This window comes from Eriocheir sinensis, chromosome 67, assembly GCF_024679095.1.
Source record: "Eriocheir sinensis breed Jianghai 21 chromosome 67, ASM2467909v1, whole genome shotgun sequence".
NCBI classification, from domain to species: domain Eukaryota; kingdom Metazoa; phylum Arthropoda; class Malacostraca; order Decapoda; family Varunidae; genus Eriocheir; species Eriocheir sinensis.
In genome coordinates, this window is record NC_066575.1 from 1,791,409 (window position 1) to 1,813,908 (window position 22,500).

At 43.3% G+C, this 22,500-nt stretch overlaps 1 protein-coding gene across 4 annotated transcripts in view; it reads right to left on the reverse strand.

The window, feature by feature from the left end:
- The window catches only part of LOC126987906 (uncharacterized), a 298,554-nt gene that overhangs the window by 134,981 nt on the left and 141,073 nt on the right, over positions 1-22,500 (reverse strand). For 2 of the 4 annotated variants that reach the window (XM_050845484.1, XM_050845482.1), the window contains exon 3: positions 14,340-14,394. The exons of the other annotated variants lie outside the window; for them this stretch is intronic. The gene's annotated coding sequence lies outside the window, so the exon portion shown is untranslated. The remainder of the gene's footprint in view (positions 1-14,339; positions 14,395-22,500) is intronic. 4 annotated transcript variants of the gene reach the window in all.

Genomic DNA, 22,500 nt, shown 5'->3' on the forward strand with positions numbered 1-22,500 from the left:
CGGACAAATAGGAACAGACATATACAAGGACAGATAGACAGATAGATAGATAAACACACACATAGCATTCCCCTGTTGCTGGGTGTCGCCACGCCTCGCATTCCTCCTCCCTCATCCCTCTTTCCTCCACAACATTCCTCTTCCTCATCTTTTTTTTTTTTTTTGTCCCCCAACACACACAGATTCTCCCTCTCAAATTCTTCTCTCTCTCTCTCTCTCTCTCTCTCTCTCTCTCTCTCTCTCTCTCTCTCTCTCTCTCTCTCTCTCTCTCTCTCTCTCTCTCTCTCTCTCTCTCTGTCCACCCAAGAGACAAACAATCCTTTACTTTCCATTCCTTTCCTTTCCTTCCCTTTCCTTTCCTTTCCTTTCGTTCCCTTCCCTTCCCTTCCCTTCCCATCCTTTCCTTTCCTTTCCTTTCCTTTCCTTTCCTTCCTTCCTCCCTCCCCCTCCTTCCTTTCTCCCTTCTTTCCTACCTTCTCAGTTCCCTCCCCTAACCAAACCCATCCTCCCACCCTGCCTCCCTCTTTCCCTCCCCATCTGCCTCCCATACCCAAACCCCCTCTTCCCCTATCACCACCCCCCTCCCTCCCTCCCTCCCCATGTGCCTCCCATCCCCAAGCTCCCTCGTCCCGTATCACCCCCCTCCATCCCTTCCTGCCATTCCCGTCCCTTGATATCTGATCCAGTCCTTCAATATATTTCTATACACGCTGCCCAAACTGTCTACCACGCTCACACACCCACGCCATTCCTATGCAAATCGGCCCCGTCTTCCATACCTGTGTTTATGTAGAGGAGGAGGAGGAGGAGGAGGAGGTGGCGAAGAAGAGAGGAAGAGGAAGCGAAGGGCGTGTTTATGAAGAGCAGGAGGCAGAGGTGGTGGTGAAGAAGGGAGGAGGTGGTGAAGAAGAGGAATAGAGGACAGTGGTCATGAAAAAGAGAAAAGAGAAGTTGATGAAGGAAGGAGGAGGTGAAAGAAGAGAGAATGGGAGGAATAGAAGAGCGTGATTATGAATAAGAGAAAGGAGGAGAAGTTGATGAAGGAAGGAGGTGAAAGAAGAGAGAATGGGAGGAACAGAAGAGCGTGATTATGAATAAGAGAAAGGAGGAGAAGTTGATGAAGGAAGGAGGTGAAAGAAGAGAGAAGGGGAGGAATAGAAGAGCGTGTTTGTGAAGGAGAGGAGGAAGGCGTGAGGTAGACAAGATAGTTATTACGAAGGAGAGGAAGAGAAAGAGAAGGAGAGAAGGAGGAGGGAAAGAATGGACAGTTGCTATGAGTTAGGAAAGGCGATGAAGAAGGAAAGATAAGGAGGACTGGAAAAACAGGAAGAGAAGATACTAATTATGAAGGAGCAAAGGAGAGAATTGTGGACATGGAAGAAACGAGAACGAAGAAGAGATAAAATGGGAGGAGGAAATAGAGAATAGAATGATTATGAAGGAAGAGAGAGAAAGATGAAAGACGAGAAAGGGAGGAAGAGAAAATAGTGAAGGAAAGGAAGGAAGAAGGAGAAAGGAGAGAAAATAATGAGGAAAAATAATGGGTGTATATAGAGAAACAATGAAGAGGAGGAGGAGACGGATGGGAAGTGAGGAAAGGAGAAAGAAAACACTATGGTAAGAAATAAAGAAGAAGAAGAAGAAGAAGAAGAAGAAGAAGAAGAAGAAGAAGAAAAAGAGAAATATCAGAGGAAGAAGAAAACGAAAAAGAAAAAGAAGAAGAAGAAGAAGAAGAAGAAGAAGAAGAAGAAGAAGAAGAAGAAGAAGAGGAGGGACGAAGAGAGGAAGGACGAGATGGAGGGAGGAGGCAGGAAAATGGTTTATGACAGCATCTGGAACTAAAGATGAAAGACAGGTATGCGAGTGTGTGTGTATGTGTGTGTGTGTGTGTGTGTGTGTGTGTGTGTGTGTGTGTGTGTGTGTGTGTGTGTGTGTGTGTGTGTGTGTGTGTGTGTGATAGAAACTTAATAAATACAACACAGATCTCTACTAAAACATATTAAAACAATGCACAAAGAAATAGCAAAAATAAATAAATAGTAAAATAAAAATGAGAAAAAGAGCCTAACTTCCCTTTCCTCAAACTGCTTATTAAAGGCGCATCAGAACTACAAACAAACAAGGAAACAAACAACCAAACACACACGCACGCACGCACACACATATACAAGCAAACAAACAGACGAGGCAAAAATTAATCGTAGCCTCCAGAGTGTGTGTGTGTGTGTGTGTGTGTGTGTGTGTGTGTTTGAGAGAGAGAGAGAGAGAGAGAGAGAGAGAGAGAGAGAGAAAATACAAATAATAAATAAATGATAAACGAGAGATTAAAAACAAACACAAAAAACAACTTATACATTACAGCAATACCATAAGACACACACACACACACACACACACACACACACACACAGGGGACAGGTAATGATTATAAAATTGTTTCCTTTCGATAATAAAACCAAGGAAAATGGAGGAAGGGAAGGAGGAGGAGGAGGAGGAGGAGAGGATAAAGGATGGTGATGAGAGCAGAGAATGTAAAGAGAACGACTGAAGGAAGGAAGGAAGGGAAGGAAGGGAAGGAAGGGAAGGAAGGAAACGAAGGAAGGAAGGAAGAAAGGACGGAAGGAAGGAATGAAGGACGAAAGGACGTAAGGACGTAAGGAAGGAAGGAAGGAAGGAAGAAAGGACGGAAGGAAGGAAGGGAAGGAAGGGAAGGAAGGAAAGGGAAGGAAGGAGGAAACCATACACTTGAGGGTGGAGCCGTGGAGGGCCTTTGATAGAGGTGATGTAACGTGTGTGTGTGTGTGTGTGTGTGTGTGTGTGTGTGTGTGTGTGTGTGTGTGTGTGTGTGTGTGTGTGTGTGTTTGATTAGATTCCATCGATAGGAAGATTGACGGTCTCTCTCTCTCTCTCTCTCTCTCTCTCTCTCTCTCTCTCTCTCTCTCTCTCTCTCTCTCTCTCTCTCTCTCTCTCTCTCTCTCTCTGAACCCTCCTTTTCTTCCCTTCCTCTTTGCTCTTTTTTCCTTTGACCTCTTCGTGATTTTATATTTACTCAACGACCGATTTTAAATTCTCGACCCTCCATCCTCCTCCTCCCCCTCCTCCTCCTTCAGTTTCTTCTCCTTATTATGTATTTATTCCATTATCTGCTCCCCCCACCCCCACACATTGCCCAGCCAGTCCGCCGCCCGACAAGCTGAGGTTCGATGTTCATATTCTAAAACATTTCGGAACCCAAGCACACGCATTTGACAGAGGCTTTCGTTGGGGATGTGGGCATTTCCAGGGGCAGTTTCATGACCCTTCTGGTAGTTAACATAAGAACATAAGAACGCAAGGAGTCTTCAAGAGGCCGGTTGTGATCATTCTTTTGTGGAACGAACCTAAATAGATGTCATTAGAGCTCGATTATCTTCCCATTCGGCTTTTAGATATAAGTGATGTGAGCGGCGGAGCGTCTGACATCACCGACCTGAGCAACGTTGAGATCAAAAGGTTTCTCTTCTGGCTGGGAGCGGATCCTGTTCCCCTTAAGCAAGAGGTATGGGAGGAGGGGGAGGTCACAGCAGTACATATAGGTCGGCTAACGATCATTAAATCTCTCCGTGACCGAACTGGCTTGCGATCACGAGTCCAGCACATGATCAGGCCGTGGTGAACTGCACGTAGGTATTTGTGTGAGCGTTCTTTTCAATGGTATATGATATTTTCTTTTTCTCTCGCGTTTTTTTTTTTTTTCGTGTGTGTGGTGTGGAGGAGGAGGACTTTTCAATAGTATATGATATTTTCTTTTTCTCTCTCGTTTTTTGTTTTTTGTTTTGTTTGTTTGTGTGGAGGAGGAGGAACACAAAGGAACACAAAGGAAGAACAAACAACAGCAGACCTCCTTGTCCTTACGAGGCTGTTTGTGACAAGCTACACTAATCAAAGGTGGAAGATGAAGGACAGCAAAGACGAAGGAGGAGGAGGAGGAGGTCTTTTCAATAGTATATGATATTTTCTTTTTCTCTCGCATGTTATTTTTTTTTGTTTGTTTGTTTAAATGATGAAAGAACTTTATAATTCACAGTAGGGCTTTTATCTCTTATATACTATACTTATTTCACCAAAGACAAAGAGACAAAGAATGACTTCAATTTAGGGCCGAGGATTAGCCGAACCGAATTAAGTTGAAATTACTGAGACAAAGTACGACAGAGAGGTTTAACGTGGTAATCTTAGAGGCATAGTCGCTGTCTCTCTCTCTCTCTCTCTCTCTCTCTCTCTCTCTCTCTCTCTCTCTCTCTCTCTCTCTCTCTCTCTCTCTCTCTCTCTCTCTCTCGTCCCTTAACACTCTTGAATTACCTTTTTCTTGCCTTCGCTTCTCCATCTTCCTTGTTCCTTCTTTTACCACCTCCCCTCTTTCCTATCCACCCTCTCTTTTATGTAACACCCAATCCCTTTATTCTTTCGTTCCTTCTACACCTCCTCCTCTCCTTTCTCTTCCTTCCATACATGACTTTCTGATTCCCTCCCTTCGCCCTCTTTTTTTCTCCCTTCCCTTACCTTTCTCCATAAATCTGCCTCCTTCTTCACTTCAGAATCTTCCTTTGTTTCTTCATCACTATTCCCTTTTCCTTCCTCCCTTCCTTCAACTCCCTGCTTCATCATTTCCTCCCTCTCTTCCTAATTACTCCTTGAACTCCTTGACAATCATAACATCTCCTCTTCTTCCTCCTTCTCTCTCCTACTTCCTTCTGTGTCCTTCAATCCTTCCCTCCCATATCTGTTTCTTTCTTCTTCTTTCTTTATCGCTATCTCCTCCTTCTCAGTTTTATTTTACTTTCTTTTCGTCTTTCACTCCTCCATCTGTTTATTTTTTTACCTTATCTTCCTCTTCCTTCTTTTTCCTTCTTCCTTCCTCCTTCTCCATCACTATCTTCTCCATTTTACCATCACTTTCCTTCTTCTATCGATTTATTCTTTCCCTTATATTTTCCTCCTCCTTCTCTTTCCTGCTTTCTTCTATGTCCCTGATGTTATCCTATCCACCCTTTCTCATCCTCTTCCTTCCATCCTTCCCTCCCATATATGTCTCTTCCTTCTTCCTTCTCCTTCACTATCTCCTCCTTCTCCATTTATTCTTCTCCTCTTCCTTCTTTTTCCTGCTTCCTTTTATGTACCTGATGTTATCCAATCCCCCCTTTCCTCATCCGCTTCCCTTCCATATCTGTCTCTTCCCTCTTCTTCCTCCTCCGTCTCTATCTCCTCCTCTTCCAGCCCGTCACCCTTAACCCATCCACCTCTCTCCTATCCTTCACCTCTAAGCCTCCCTCCGAATCTGTCCTTTCATCTCCACTCTTGCAGCATCCCCTCCCTTTCTCCCTTACCCTTTCATCTTTCCTTCTTACCTTCTACTTATTTTATCTTAACTCTCTCTGTTTTACTCCTATTTTTTGCTTTCTTTTTTTCTTTCTTTTCTTTTCTTATCTTCTATTCCTTATTTACTGCGTCTCCTTGTTTTACTGTTATTTGTATTTCCTCTTCCAATCTTTTATTTGCTTATTATTTTCCTTTCCCTTTACATTTTTTCTTTCTCTTCTTTTGTTACCTCTTCTTTATTCTTTATCTTTATCTTACTTTCTCCCTCCTTCCTCCTTCACCTCCTGTTTTCCCCGTCTTTTTCTTATTTAACTTTTTTCTCCATTCCGTATCACTTTTTTTTCTGTTTCTCCTCCTCTTCCTCTTCCTCTTTATCTTAAGCCTCACTATTATTATCACCGTCACTCATCCACCTTATCCATACGCAGGGTGTCGGTCATCCACTTCATGAGCAGGACCTATATTTTTCTTTTTTTCGTGTCTGTCATTCCCTTCCTCTCTCATCCACAGATTTCACATTCACTCACATAAACGCTATAAACATTTTTCTTTCTTTCTCTTCATATGATTTTAGTCTCCCATCTGTTCTGCATCTGCTCTTTTCTCAAATAATTTTCCTTCCTTCCTGCCTTCCTTCCTCCTCCTCCTCCTCCTCCTCCTCCACTTCTCTTGTTCCCAGACACTCCACTTCCTCCCATATATCATTTTTATTCACACTATTGTTTATTCCACATCTGCGCTCTCTCTCTCTCTCTCTCTCTCTCTCTCTCTCTCTCTCTCTCTCTCTCTCTCTCTCTCTCTCTCTCTCTCTCTCTCTCTCTCTCTCTCTCTCTCTCTAATTAATCAAGGTATTGGATAGCCTTTTCAAGAGCTATCTCACCTTCCTCCTCCTTCCCTTTTTTTTTTTGTTCCTTTCTTCCTTCCTCTGTTCCCTTCCTCTGTACGTTCACCTATCCTTCCATCTGTCTATCTATTTAGTCTTCCTTCCTTCCTTCCTTTCTTCTATTCTTTCTTCCATTTCTTCATTCTTTATTTCTTTTGTTCTTTTTCTTTCCTTTCTTCGTTCGATATTTTCTTTTTTTCACTTTTTCTGCTGTCTTTTTCTTTCTTTCTTCCTCTTTCGCTCCTTCCTTCCTTCCTTCCTCATTCGCTCCCTTCCTCCTTTCCTTCCTTCCTTCCCACATCTCTCCTAATTAACTGACTCACCCTTTCATCCTTGCCTCCTTCAATCCTCGACTCCATCTTCTTCCTCTCCTCATCAACATCTCCATTAACGAGGCACTTTTCCTTCCCGACTCTCACCTCCTCCTCCTCCTCCTCCATACCATTCCCGGAGGCCTCTGATCATTTGTCTTCTCGTCACCTTTTCCTCCCGCCCATCAACCTCCTCCCCCCACCCCTCGGCTCATGGTGGTGGTGGTGGTGGTGATGATTAAGTAGTAGCAGAAGTAGTGATCAACGTATTAACAGTAGCAGCTTCTGTGGTTGTGGTGGTCAAAATAAATGGTAGTAGTAGTAGTAGTAATAGTAGTAGTAGTAATAGAAGTCGGACATTTACATTCCCGCCGCGGCTCACCTGCCAATACCTTGAATTACACTCTTACCTGACGCTGCCTGAACCTCTCTCTTCTTATAAGGCATTCTAATAAGGAGACAACGGAACGAGGAATACTAAACACACACACACACACACACACACACACACACACACACACACACACACACACACACACACACACACACACACACACACACACATTCCAGGAAAAAAGTAATATATCCCTATGAACAAAGGATAAAAACATAGCGAATACAATTTAAAACATATAAAAACGACCACAGGAAATTGAATAAAACACCTTTGCCTGGAATAACAAATAGCAACACCGGTAGATATGAATAACACTGAAGGAAATGTAAAACTGCAATTATGTCTTTTTTTTCACCCATCATTCACAACATATCAAACATTTAGAGGCCCCATAATGCCACTACCATCACCACACCAATACCACCGCCAACACCACCACCATAACCACGATCACCACCATCAATAACAAAATAATAGCAACAAGTGGATATCTGCAACACTCAGGGATACAACAACATTAACAATTATTACGTCCTCTAAAAACCAATATATATAACACATCTCGTATTCATAAGACCAAAAACCAATCACCACCACCACCACCACTACCACCACGACCATCCTCAACACCACCACCACCCTAACCACCATCACCAACACCACCAAACACAAGGCAGCACAGGAGAGGGCCGCCAACATACACGCCTTCACTCCCTCCCTCCTTAATCAGACAACAGAGCACAAACAACAACACCCAAGCAAACACAAAGCAATGTAAAGTAAACAAACACCACAGCCTCCCTCCCTCCCTCTCAAAACACACACACACACACACACACACACACACACACACACACACACACACACACACACACGCAAACACACACTTTTCCTCCTTCCTCGATCACACATACACACTCTTCTCTCCCTCCCTTCACATACACGCATTACACTCCTTCTCTCCCCCCCCCCATACTTCCCCCCAACACGCACATACATATCACACCCTCCCTCCCCCCCCACACACATATCGTATAGACTACCCCCTCCCCTTCAGCACCATTTGACAGGGCGAGATTTCCATTAGAACCTGCCGAGAGCGTTACGGGGAGCTGACCCTCACGTGGAGCTGGGGGTGCTAAGGGAACCATGGGGGGAAGGGGGACCGAGGGGGTAGGGGGGCGTAGGGGAGGCGAGGTGTTGTATCAGATCAGGGGTAATGGTGCGCGGGATTGCTTTCGTTGTGGCTCCCAGTACTGTGTAGCCCTTCGCTGTACTGTTCTTGTTGCTGTCATTACTGTTGTGGTTGTTATTGTTTTCTTAGTTATTATCAAGAGGACTTACTAAAATGACCTCTCAAAAGCATGACCATGACCGAGGGCAGTATGGGCCGCATTACTAAATATTTTGTCGCTTAAGTTCGCCTATTTGACAAGGCTTTCCTAGGACTTTGGGGCATTTCCAGGAGTAGTTTTTAGACGCTGGTGGTAGGTTGACCCTTCTTCTGTACCATGAGCCTAAAGAAACACACAGTAGAACTCAATTGCCTCCCTTTTGACCTTTATAAATAGTTGATGTTAGAAGCGAAAGTGTCTTATGATACCAACCTATGTCTCGTAAGTATGTCTCATTAGATGGCGTGGGACAATGCCTTCCCGACGACCCCTTTCTATTTGTCCAGATTTCAGTATAAACAGGTACACCGTATTCAGATCGCTAGCTTCCTTTTGCTCCCCTAACTTTGACGCCAGGTGACAGCTTACATAACCTGCCACTGATGCTGTTAAATTTATCTTTCCTTCAATACTTTCTTAGTTAAACCTTTCCTTTTTTTTTTTACATCAAAGGACACGGCTCAAGGGCAACAATAAGAGTACAAAAAGTAAAAGCCCGCTACTTGCCGCTCCCATATTAGATAACAGTAAAGAGTAGCCAAAAGAGAGGTCAATTTCGGGTCTTGATACACTAATTTCGATGCTTCCTGTAAATATTCACTCAGCAAGCAGTGTGTTATTTGTCTTACTTTGATCTACGAAGGGTCATATAAAACCACTTTCCACTCGAGCAAACGCAACACACCTTCCCCACCTGACACCCTTTCCATTATATAAAAAAAATAGATGAATGAAACGTTCTTCCTCTAACTCCTTCCCCAACTTCCCAAGCATACCTCCCAATCCTCTCCGACTCTCCCAATCCCTTACATCTCTACCACAACTCCCAAGCATACCTCCCAATCCTCTCCGACTCTCCCAATCCCTTACATCTCTACCACAACTCCCAAGCATATACCTCACAATCCTCTCCGACTCTCCCAATCCCTTACATCTCTACAACTCCTCCCAAGCTGATGGAAAAACAGAAAAGCAAACGCAGAAAGAAGAAAGAAGGAAGCAAAAACAGGAGAGGGAGGGAGAGAAGGCGCAGGAGGAAAGAGGGGCGGTGAGAGGAAGGAAGGACCAAGGCGGGAGAAGAAAAAAAAAAGGAGGAAAGAAGCAAGAGGGGGAAGGAAGGAAGGAAGAAAGGAAGGAAGGGAGGAAGGAAGAAGGAAGGAAAGAGGGAGGGAGGTCGCAGTTGCAAAGAGGGAAGTTGGATGAGGAAAGGAGGGAGGAGGCTGGAGGAAAGGAGAGTGGAAGAGGAAGGGAGTGAGGAGGGAGGGGACAGGAGGAAGGGAGGGAGGCAGGAAGGAAGGAAGGAAGGAAGGAAGGAAGGAAGAAGGGAGGAAAGAGGGAAGTTGGATGAGAAAAGGAGGGAGAAGGAAGCTGGAGGAAGGGAGTGGAAGAGGAAGGGAGAGAGGAGAGAGGGGAGGGACAGGAGGAAGGAAGGAAGGAAGCAGGTAGGAGAGGGAGGAAGGACGCAGTAGGAAAGAGGGAAGTCGGATGAGAAAGGAGGGAGAAGGAAGCTGGAGGAAGGGAGAGTGGAAGAGGAAGGGAGTAAGGAGGGAGGGGACAGGAGGAAGGGAGGGAGGCAGGAAGCAGAAGGTAGGAGGAAGCAGGACGTCCCCATTAGAAGTGATGGTGACCAGAGCCCCGCCCCCCCCCATCCTTCCCTCCCTCCCCCCTTCCTCCTTCCCTCCCCCCTTCCTCCCTCTTCCCTCTCTCTGTTGTGGTTATGATGATGCCGCCGCCAGCCACAAGAAAGAAGAAGAGGAGGAGGAGGGGGAGGAGGAGGAGGAGGAAAGTGGCGAGAGAGGAAGGAAGAAACAAGCAATTTAGGAGGAATGAACAGGAGAGAGAGAGAGAGAGAGAGAGAGAGAGAGGAAATAACATATAAAAGGAGAAGAGAGAAAAACAGGGGAGGGTGCAGGAAAAGCGAAGGGGAAGCAGCGAGGGAAGAGAGGAAAGGAGAGAGAGGCAGAGGAAGGGAATGAAGAGAGGAAGAGAGGAGGGGAGACGATGAGAGAGCAGAGAAGGGTGAGGAGGAAGAGCTGATGACGGAGAAAAGGGAAGGAAAACAAAGGTAAAAGAAATGAGTCTGGTGAGATGAATACATAAGATCGAAGGGTGAGGAAAGAAAAAGAAAATAAAAGGAACATAGGGAAAGCTAAATGATCAGTAAGTGGAAGAGAGAGAAGAAAGAGAAGGTGTGGGAGGCGAAAATAAGGACGGGATAAAATTAAGAAGGTGGCGGGATCAATATGGAAGGAGTATAGATGAAAGGGTATACATGAAATTAAAGAGAGAGAAATAGAAATATGGAGAGATACGGAGAGTGAGACAAAGGAGAGGATGGTGGAGAAGGGAAGAGACAGAGATAGGTAAAGATGGAAAGGGAGAGATAGTGAGACAAAGATAGCAAATGGAGAGGGAGAAAATAGGAAGAAATGTAGGAAGAGAATGAGAGTAAGGAAGAAACAGATAAAAGTTGCGAGTAAAAGAGAAAGAGTGAGACAAAGAAGAATATGATGAGGAGAGACAGGGAGTGAGACAAAGATGAGTAATAAGAAGAAGAGACAACGAGTGAGACAGGAAGGAGGAGAGTATGATAAAGGGAGAGGAAGGGACAACGAAGCTAAAGTATATAGAGAAACAAATAAACAAAGGCTAAAATAGACGGACAGAAAGAGAAGTTGAGCAAAGACAAAGAAAAAACATGAAACAAGGAAAGTGTCCATCCGAGAGAGAGAGAGAGAGAGAGAGAGAGAGAGAGAGAGAGAGAGAGAGAGAGAGAGAGAGAGAGAGAGAGAGAGATCAGTTTGTTTACTTTAGGCTGACAGATGTTAGTTATTGTTCCTTTCCGGACCATGTTTACGGAAATGATGAAAGTATTAAAGAAAAAAAATCAACATAACAACTCATCGCCTGCTGTTGCCGAAAAGAACACAAATACAAGACAAAAGCAATCTAGACACAGCAAGCCTCATGTATTTTTTGTTCTTCACATTTCCGCAGACGCATCAAAAAACATATGTGTAAACACTGCAAAACAAGAAAAAGTAGAGGCAGAATTTTTTTACGGGAATAGTCTAACAAGGAAAATAAATGGAAAAAAGAGCAAAAGAGAACATATAAATGAAACAAGAGAAAATAAGTAGAAAAAAATATAAAAAGCAAAAATTAAACCAGGCAAAATAAAACAAAGATAAGAAAAAAATAGCAATAAAAGGAAACAAACAACAAAATAAAAAGTAAAAGTTGAAACAAAAAGGGAAGGCTAGGATAAAATATTAAAACAAAAAAGAGACAAACAAATTCGCCTCTACAAACAAAAAAAAAAGTAAAGCCATTGATATTCTCTCTCTCTCTCCCTCTCCCTCTCCCTCTGTCTGTCTGTTGAGCTGAATGAACGAGGCGGAGGAGGAGGAGGAATATACATAGAAATACATAGGAAGAACAGGCACCAGTGGCGGTCTATGGCGAGGGTGTCTACTACCGCTACTACTGGTAATCTGTGTGAGGTAGGACAGGATGGAATAGATGAAGGCTCCTCCCCACCCACCTCTCCCTCCGGCAGGACGAAAAAGAAGAAGAAGAAGAAGAAGAAGAAGACTCAAGTAAAAATAAACAGAAAGGAGGAAGTGCAAGATAATGATGAGCATGATGGAGAACGTGATGGAACATAAGAACATAAGAACGTAAGGAGTCTGCAAGAGTCCGGTTGGTCTATACAGGTGAGGAGAGAAAAGGTGGAGGAGCAGGAGGAGGAGGAGGAGGAGGAGGAGGAGGTGGAGGAGGAGGAAAAAAATCGCCCCTAACTAACAGCCTGTATACTCCCACTCAAATCATTACTTCACTGTTGAAAGAAGAAGAAGAAGAAGAAGAAGAAGAAGAAGAAGAAGAAGAAGAAGAAGAAGAAGAAGAAGAAAAAGAAGAAGAAGAAGAAGAAGAAGAAGAAAGCAGGAAGGCAGAAAAAAACGAGAGAGGAAGGAAAAGATGAATAACGTAGAGAGACAGAGAGGAAAGCAAATCACTGGATAACTGGACCGTGATGAGAGTAATTGTGCAACGGGAGGGAGGGAAGGGGAGGGGGGGGGGGGGGAGAGGGGGAAGGAAAGGGAGGAGAGATGGATGGAAGCGGCGGAGGATGGAAGATAAATCGGAGAGAGAAATGGGTGGATGAATGGATGAAGGGCGGGATGGAGGTAAATAGCATAGGAAGGGGGCGAGTAAATGAAGGAGGGAAGGAAAGAGAGATGAATGGAAAGATGAAGGGGAAGGGGAGTCGTCAAGGAAGGGAATCGGAGGAAGAAAGAATAGAAAAGGGAGACCGATGGACGAATAGAGGGAGGAAGGAGAGAAGTGAAGGAGGGGAGGGGAGATGAAGGAAGGGAGAGATGAATGAAGGGAGGGAAGAAGTGAAGGGAGAGGGAAAAGAAAGACAGGAGAAATGCAAGTGGGGAGAGAAGAAAAGAGGAAGAAAAAGCGAAGGAAGGGAGAAAAGGAGTGAAGAAAGGGAGGGTAGAAGTGAAGGAAGGGAGAAAAGGAGTGAATGAAGGGAGGAGAGAAGTGAAGGGAGAAGAGGAGAGGAAAGAAATGCAAGTGGGGAGAAGAGAATAAAGGGATGGAAAGAGTGAAGGAAGGGAGGAGAGAAGTGAAGGATGGGACGCTGAGAGGAATTAAAGGAAGGATAGAAGGATGAAGGAAAGAAGTGAGGAAGGGAGGAATTGAAAGGAAGGGAAGCGAAGGAGAGAGAGAGTGTAGGATAGAAAATAAGGAGCAAAGGAGAGTTGGACAGGAAAATCTAAGAAAGGAAATAGCGATGTAAGGAGGGGAGATAAGAGACAGGAAAAGGAAAATGGTTGGAAGAGGGGTTGAGGATGTTAAGAAAGAAAAACATCAACAAAACCTCATCACCACCACACTCATCACCACTCCCACCACCACCACCACCAAAACTACCACCATCAACAATAACAAGATAATTATAACCACCACAACAATCACCACCACCACCACCACCACCACAACCCTCAACAACAACAACAACAACAACAAAAATCCTGTCCCTTCAGTTTATTAAATTAAGGAAGTATTACAGGCGGAAAAAACATATTAGAGAGAGAGAGAGAGAGAGAGAGAGAGAGAGAGAGAGAGAGAGAGAATATAATTAAACCTAAACCCAGAATGAAAAAATACTAAGGAAAAAGAACAACACTCCTCCCCCTCCTCCTCCTCCTCCTCCTCCTCCTCTTCTTCTTCCCTCTCTATTACTCTTCATCTCTATTTCCCTTTTACCTTTTTATTCATCATGCCTCCCACTCTCATCCTTCTTCCCATCCTACTCAAATTCTCTTACACTCCCTGTCCCAGCTAATCATTATTCCGTCCTTTCTTTCTCTTATGCTCCCATTCTTCCTCCTCCTGCTCCTCCTCCTCCTCCTCCTCCTCCTCCAATTACTCGCTGACGTCATGGCGGCGGTGATGTCACTGATTAACACGAACTCAGAAAACTCATATGGCGCGGCTACTTACACACACACACACACACACACACACACACACACAGGCAGAAAGTCGGAAACAAATAACCTAAACAGCACACAGAGAGACAGAGAATGAGGGAAGGGGGGGGGACATTATCTGTCTGGCGGAGGAGAGTAATAACGGACGGAGAGAATGGGATGAGGAAAGAGGAATGATGAGGGAGGGAGGGAAAGGGAGGGAGAAATGAGTGAATGAATGAATGAAGGAATGAAGGAAGGAAGGAAGAAAGGGATATTGGCAAAGATAAAGGGAACATGTCATTCACAGGGTAAGATAAGATTAACGAGAGAGAGAGAGAGAGAGAGAGAGATAGAATATGTTTCCATGAGCTAATTTTTTTTTATTTATGTGGTGTGTGTGTGTGTGTGTGTGTGTGTGTGTGTGTTAGTCACGCAAGATGGAGAATAGGAAAAAAAATAAAGAAAACTACTTAAATGAACGTTGTAAAATAATGAAATTGTAAATACCTTCATTATAATCATCATCATGCCAGACAAGTCATCAACACCATCATCACCATACCTGAAAAAAAAAAACATTAGCATCGTTATTATCATCATCAACACCTTCAGTATCATCATTACAGGCAAAGTCACTATTTTCACCCTTTTAATCATATGTTTTAAAGAAGACAACTTATTACGAAAAAATCCTACCCAGACATAACACAAGAATATATCAATACAACAACAACAACAACGACACCACCACCACCATCATCACCACCACCAACAACAACAATAATAACAACAAACAGACAAAGCAACGCCACCTCATCACAATAAAGAACACCAGTATCACACCACCAAAGCAGCACCTCACACATCACCCCAAGACGGCATACTCACGACACACCACGACACACAATCACCTCACAACAAAACACAACACAAAGACATTAACGCCACAGCACGATCACGGAACACCACACCGCGCGGCAGACACAACTTTGAAACGTGACAAACGGCCACATCTCAGGGCACGGAACAGACATAAATAGGAAAAGGACCAATTAGATAGATAGTTAGATAGACAGATAGATAAACAAATAGATAAGAAGATAGACACATCACCAACCTTACACCACACACAGCATCACCACCGACAAAACACCACTGATATCACCACCACATAACCAACCACCACCACCACACACAACGCAACCATTTCTCTCACCATCACCCCCAACAAGAACAAGTAGACCATCACCACTACCATCATCACCATCATCACAATCCCTTGAGTTGGTAGTTTTCCCGGGCCCAATTTACCATCATTTACACACTAAAAAGACCACTCACCCCCGCGAGAGAGAGAGAGAGAGAGAGCAATAACAGTACGTAACATCCTGTCCGTGTTCGGTCCAGCGTATCAGAAACCACCTACTCGAATCTTCCTCCTCCTCCTCTTTTCTTCTTCCACTTTTTCTTCATTCCTTTTATTTTTCCCGCATTTTATTCCTCCTCTACCTCCTCCTCCTTTTCTTCCCTTTATTTCTTTTTTCCCCTTATTCTTTCGTCTTCTTTTATTTTTTTCTTCCTCGTTTACTGCTTCTCCTCCTTCTCTTTACTTCTTTCACCTCTTCTTTCTTCTTTTTCTTTCCACATTTCATTCCTCCTCCTCTCCCTCTTTTCTTCTGCCACTTATTCTTACTTCTTTTTTTCCCCGCTCCTCCTTCTCCTCTTCTTCTCCTCTAACGTTTATTCTTTATTGTTTTCTTTTTCTTTGCCGTTTATTCCTCCTCCTCCTCCTGCCTCTCTTACTTTTTTTCACTTTTCCCGCATCTTATTCCTCCCCCTCCTCCTTTTTTTCATTTTCCACTTAGTTTTTCTTTTTTTCTTATTTCTCTGCCGTTTATTCCTCCTCCTCCTCCTCCTCCTCCTCCTCCTCCTCCATGGAAATGATACTATCGTTGAGGGCACAGCCGTAAGGGGAACGACCCTTGCGGCTCATCCTCTTTACGCTGGAAAGGAGAGGACTACAAGGAGATTGGGCACAAGTTTTTAAAGACCTGAACTAATCCAATAACATCGATCACGGCAAGAATTTTGAACTCCAAACTAAGGCGATAACCAGAAATAACAGTCGACCAATCCCCCATAATAGGTTCAAGGGCTAACGCGACGGAGATGAGCACTGAGGTCACGCGTAGCTATAGCGTATGTCCTCAACTTAAACCTTACCTAATTCAAGCGAGGTCATGCAATACAGACATCAGCAGGGGCTTTATATTTTCACGAACTTCCCTTTGAACAACCTTCCTGCAGATGTTATACGTGCGAAAACGATCCAGTTCTACATTAAGCATTACACTGACCGTTCCTTTGGTGCGACACGAGAGATGCCTTTCCATGCATTTATTCATTCTGTCTGTCTGCTCTTCTCCCTTCTCCCTATTACCTCAACCTTTTACTCCTATTTTCCAATCCATTCGTTCCATATTCTTAAACGTATCGGACACCCATTAAGACTATTTCGCAAGTCCAGAGAGAAGGTTAACCCGGTTTTCATGTGTGTTTTTCCCATTCAAAGTGCAGAAGTCGTGTAAAACTATCCCGGGATCACAAAACACTCCATAAAAATCCCAGCAACTTTTACGAGAGTCTTTTCAAACAGGTGAAGTGATGTGCAAATACGTTTAAATATACGGACTTTTATTCCGTATCCGTAACAAAATAGTAACCCCGTTCTCTCTCTCTCTCTCTCTCTCTCTCTCTCTCTCTCTCTCTCTCTCTCTCTCTCTCTCTCTCTCTCTCTCTCTCTCTCTCTTTTTTCTTCCTTCTGTCTTTTTCTTCTTTTTTCTTTTTTTTCTATCTTTTATTCTGTTTCTGTTTCTTTTTTGTGTTCTTTCTCTTCTTTCTTCTTCTTCTTCTTCTTCTTCTTCTTCTTCTTCTTCTTCTTCTTCTTCTTCCACCCCCACTTCCTCCTAGAGACAGAGGCGGGACTTACACAGTGTAGTATCTGCCTCCTGAACAAGATCAAGATAGTTCCGTAAAATCAATGATCCTATAGGCCTCTTCCAGTTTCCTTGTGTTCTAATAGCCCCTTAAGAAAGCCTACCGGCGCTACAGGAATCACAAGAAAAAGACAACACGTTTTCTGCTGCCTACTATTCCATGCTTCCCAGTTTCCTCTTCTCCCTCCACCTCCTCCTCTGACTTCTTTTCTTTCTAATGTTTTTTTCTTCTATTCCGGTAAATCCTCTTCTTTTCATATTTTCCTTCCCCTCCTTCCTTTTCAATATCGTTCCTTACTGCTACATTTGTTCCTTTTTCTTCTTCTTCTTCTTCTTCTTCTTCTTCTTCTTCTTCTTCTTCTTCTTCTTCTTCTTCTTCTTCTTCTTCTTCTTCTCCTCCTCCTTCTCCTCCTCCTCATCCCGTTCTTCCTCTTCCTCCTTCTCCTCCTCTCCGAAACCGCCATCTCTTTTTCCTCTGAACCACGGTGAATTTTCTACCCTATTATTTTTTTTTAACATTTTGCACATTTCTGGTTCGTTCTGGAGCGAGAGAGAGAGAGAGAGAGAGAGAGAGAGAATGGAATTTGCATCGTATAATTCGAAAATCTAGTTCTAGCCACCCAATTTCTTTTTTTCTGTGCCAATCTTGCTATTTTCTTTTCTTCCTTCTCTCTTTTCATCCCCTACTCCCATTTCTTACCCATCCCTTTATCCCATTATTTTTCTCTCCTCTAAATTCCTCCCCATCTAAACCCATTCTCTTCTTTACCCTCCCATCACCTTTATATCTACTAAACTCCTCCTCATTCTCCCCTTCCTCTCTTCCTTTCACCATCCCATCACTTCTATCTCCTCTTCCTCTTCTACCCACTCTTCCCATCTCTTTTTCACGACTTTAATCTTCCACCTGTCCAATTTTCTGCATTTCCCTTATCTCCTCACCCATTCCCTCTCACCTGCCCATTCATCTATTCATTCTATCTATCCACTCTTCTTCCTTCTCCCTATTGCGACACTCTTTTACTTTATTTTCTGATCCATTCATTCCTGCAACATCTACTCCTTTTTTTCTTCACTACTCCTTCCTTTTCCTACCTTCCCTCCCTTTTCCTTTCTCCATGTCCTCTTTTCTTCCCTTCCCGTTGTCCACCTCTACTAAACCATCATCTTCAAACATCATCTCCCATCCCTTCATGCCTCTTCTTTTTTTGCTTTCTCATTCTTCCTTTTCACCATCTCCACATTTTCATCATTCTTTCACCTTTTAAACTTCTCTTTTCTTTTCTGCCTTTAACTTTCATCTCCTCTCCTACATCCATCTATTATTTTCATCCTCTTCCATATCCCCATTCTAATCTCTTCACGCTCTCTCTCCATTATCTTTTCTCCCCTCTTTATTACACTTTCCTTCTATACATTTCATTCATTCACTTTCACTTTACATTTTCTCAGGCCCTGTTTTATTTAATTATCTCCCCTCCCTTCACCCTTCTCATTTTTTTCTCCCCTCCTTCCTTCGCTTCTCTCTTATATTTATTATCTCTCTCTCTCTCTCTCTCTCTCTCTCTCTCTCTCTCTCTCTCTCTCTCTCTCTCTCTCTCTCTCTCTCTCTCTCTCTCTCTCTCTCTCTCTCTCTCTCTCTCTCTCTCTCTCGATCACGGGTGGTTAATTTAACACCCCATTTACACCTTGCATTGGAGTTCTGTCTCTCTCTCTCTCTCTCTCTCTCTCTCTCTCTCTCTCTCTCTCTCTCTCTCTCTCTCTCTCTCTCACACACACCTTCATCGCTTTAGCCTTAATCTGATACAGTTTATAAAAGTTCCATTGCTCTCTCTCTCTCTCTCTCTCTCTCTCTCTCTCTCTCTCTCTCTCTCTCTCGTGATCCGCTGGCACACTTAGCGGATTGACTTCGTATTCGGGTTAAGAGGATTCGAAGCGCTTTTGTATTCGGTGCCAGATAACGTCGAAAATCCTTGGTGCTTCGGAGGGACTTGCAGCCTAGTGTCGAACGGGAAAAATGGAAGGGACACACACACACACACACACACACACACACACACACACACACACAGGTAGGGGGTGCGACAACAATATTTCCGGCAGTTTTAATTGTCTTTTCGAGGTGTACCGCTCGTGTGTGTGTGTGTGTGTGTGTGTTGCGTGACTGCATAGGTATTTCACGTTTTGGGAAGTTCGTTTTGTTTCCATTTTTCGCTTACTGTTTCGTGTGGTAGTGGTGGTAGTAGCAGTGGTTGTTGTTGCTGTAGTTTTTGTTGTAGTTGTTGTTGATGGTGATGTTACTGGTGTTGGTTTTGATGAAATTCCTCGTTTTTTTTTTATTTTCAGTTATTTTTCTTCCTTTTCATTTTCTTCTTCTCCTTCTCTTAGCAGTCAACAATACATCAGATAAGACAGACGAAGATTGAAGAGAGCAGTCCAATATATTCCTTCATTCCGTCCGATAATACCTACACTCCTCCTCTTCCTCCACCTCCACCTCCTCCTCCACCACCTCCTCCTCCTCCTCCTCTTCCACAAACACCATCTCCACTTCCACTTACACCTACACCTTGTCCTATTTCTCCTTCTCCTTTTCCTCTTCCTCTTCTTCCTCCACCATCTCCTCCACCTCCATCTAATCCTTCACCGGCACCAATAACACCACACCAATGACAATAAACAAATTGAAGAGGACGAGAACGAAACGAGGACGAGGACAAGGAGGAGGAGGAGGAGGACAAAGATAATGACAAAACAATGAAAATGAAAAACGACACTGAAGATGACACCGACGGTACCGATAACGCGACGAACATGAGAATAATGATAACAATGATGAAAATATGTACGAGGAAAATTAATAACGAAAATGAAGATAGGAACAATGAGATAAAGAAGAAAATAATAATGATACTGGCAATTAGGGAAACGAATTTAAAAGACGGTAATGACTTATGAAGACAGACAGACACACAAACAGACAACCTAATTCCACCACCTCCACCACCACCACCACCACCACCACCACCCTTCCCAAGTCCCGCCGGGTGAACCCTTGTCGTGGGGGTAACAAATTCACGTCGTTAGGAGGGGAAACTGAACCCATTCCCAACGACCCTCATTCCTTTCCCTTTCTCCTTCTCTTCCTCGTCTTCCTCCTCCTCCTCCTCCTCTCCTCCCTGCCTTCCTCCTGACTGCCTCTCTTCTCTCGTCTGTCCTACTCTCCTACTCTTCCTCTTTTCATTTCCCTTCTAATCTTTCTTTTTATCTCTTCTGTTCGCTTTCTTCTCCTATATGGTATCTTTCCTCTCCATTTCCCCTTCCTAAAAATACCCTTCCATTATTTTTTTCTTTCCACTCCCTTTCCCGCCTTTCCCCTCCACCATTTCCTCGGGCACAACCACTAATACACTTTCTTTCCCTTTTCCTTTTTTTCTCCTCTTTCCCTCCACCTCGAGTCCGTGTTATTACTCTCCTCCATCCTCTCTTTGATTCTTTCCTTCTTCCATCAATGATTTTCGCTTGCCATTCACTTTCTTATATTTTCTTCTCTCTTACTTTCGTTCCTCTCTCAAATATCTTCGTTCGTCACTCTCTCCCTCTCCCTCTCCCTCTCCCTCTCTCTCTCTCTCTCCCATGAGGTTTGCACTTTTCTTCAATCGTTATTTTTTTCTGCTCATCTCTTTTTTTTAACTTTTTCTTCTCTATTCCTTCTGTTAATTTTTTCCCCCACCATTATATTTTCTTTTACCTTTATTTTCAGCTTCCTTATTTTTTTTTATGAACAACCGCCAACACCATTCGTATTTTTTTGCCTCTCTCTCTCTCTCTCTCTCTCTCTCTCTCTCTCTCTCTCTCTCTCTCTCTCTCTCTCTCTCTCTCTCTCTCTCTCTCTCTCTCTCTCTCTCTCTCTCTGTCATTTATCATTTATTTTTTGGGGTTCTGATGTTTTTCTCTTCCCTTTCCTCCATCTCCTCGATTCCTTCTATTTCTTTCTCCTTCTTACAATCCTTTTTTTCCTCTTTTTCGTCCCTCTGCTGTTTTTCTTTCAAGGTCTCTCTCGATCAATCTATTTTTGTCTATCATCTTCCTTTCATACTCTATTTTTTTCTATGTTTTTCTCCATTTTCTTCTTTCTTCCTCACCATTTTCACCCTCTCCTTTTCTTTCTTCTTTCCTCCTTTCTCTATTTTCTTTAGTTAACCTTTAATTATCCTCTCATCTCTATCCAGCTATTTTATTCTCTATTCTTTATCAGATCTTTTATTTTCCTTTCATCTCTATTTTCCTCTATTTGTATTTTCCCTTCTATTTGTATTTTCATCCACATTCCCTTATGATCCTATGTCTAATTTTCACACTTATTTTTTTTTCTCTCTGTTCTTCTCGTATAACATTCCCTTCCCTCCTTTTCTTACTCCCTTCTTTTCTTTATATCCCTTTTTACTCTCCTTTAACTTCTTTTTGCTCTTCTCCTTTACCCTCCTCAGCATCTTCTTTCACATCGAATTTTCCCTCTTATTTTTTTTCCTCTCTATCCTCCTCGCATATTCCTTTCTCCTTTTTAACAATCTTCCAGCTCTTCTCCTTTACCCTCCCCAGCATCCTCTTTCACATCGAATTTTCCCTCTATTTTTTTCCTCTCTATCCTCCTCGCATATAATTCCCGTCTCCTTTTTAACAAGCTTCCTCCTTTTCTCCTTCACTCTTCTTAGCATCCTCCTTCACCCGAGTCACGAGCCCCCTTTACCCCTTTATTATCTTCCTTCATATACGTATTATCATCTTTTACTCCTTCTTAACTATCTTCCTTCTTTCCTCTTTTCCTCTCCTTAGTGCACCCTTCACGCGAGTCACGGGCCGTCCAACACTTAACATCTGCACTGCGTCCCTCTCTCCCCTTTCCCCTCTTCCTGTCGACCTCTTAACCCTGTCCCTCGCTCCCCTTTTTCCCTCCTTCCCTCCATCCTTCAAGATTACCTCCCTTCCTCCTCCTTTCCTCACTCCTTCCTCCGTTACGTTCTCAATTTCCCCTCCATTTTTTTTTCCCTCCATGTTTGAACAATTTATTTTTTTCTCCGTTCCCTACTCCTATTATCTTTCTTTTACTTCTTTTCTTATTTCCATGATTTCTCTTCTCTTTTCCTTCTGTCTATATTTTGCCACTTTTTTTTCTTTTCTTTCCTCCATCCCCTCAGTACCATTTCTTCTTTTTTTTTTCGTTCATGTATCATCAATATATTTCTCCTTCCGTTCCTTACTCTCTTTTTTCTTTCCTCCATAACCCTCCTGCCTTTTCCCTTCTTCCTCTTTCCCCTCCTATCCTTTCCTCCATTTTACCCCTTCCTGAAACTTTCCCTACACTTCTTCGCTTATTTTACCTGTTTCTTTTCATCTCTCTCTCTCTCTCTCTCTCTCTCTCTCTCTCTCTCTCTCTCTCTCTCTCTCTCTCTCTCTCTCTCTCTCTCTCTCTCTCTCTCTCTCTCTCTCTCTCTCTCTCTCTCTCTCTCTCTCTCTCCTTTTCCTCACTATCTCCCTCTCCTTACCGTCTTCCCTCTCCTCTCCCAACCTCTTCTCCTTTCCATCGTACCTTCACACTCGCACAAGAATAAACTTTCCTTCATCTCTCCCTTATTCACTATTTCATTCTTCCTTCATTTCTTTCTCTTTCT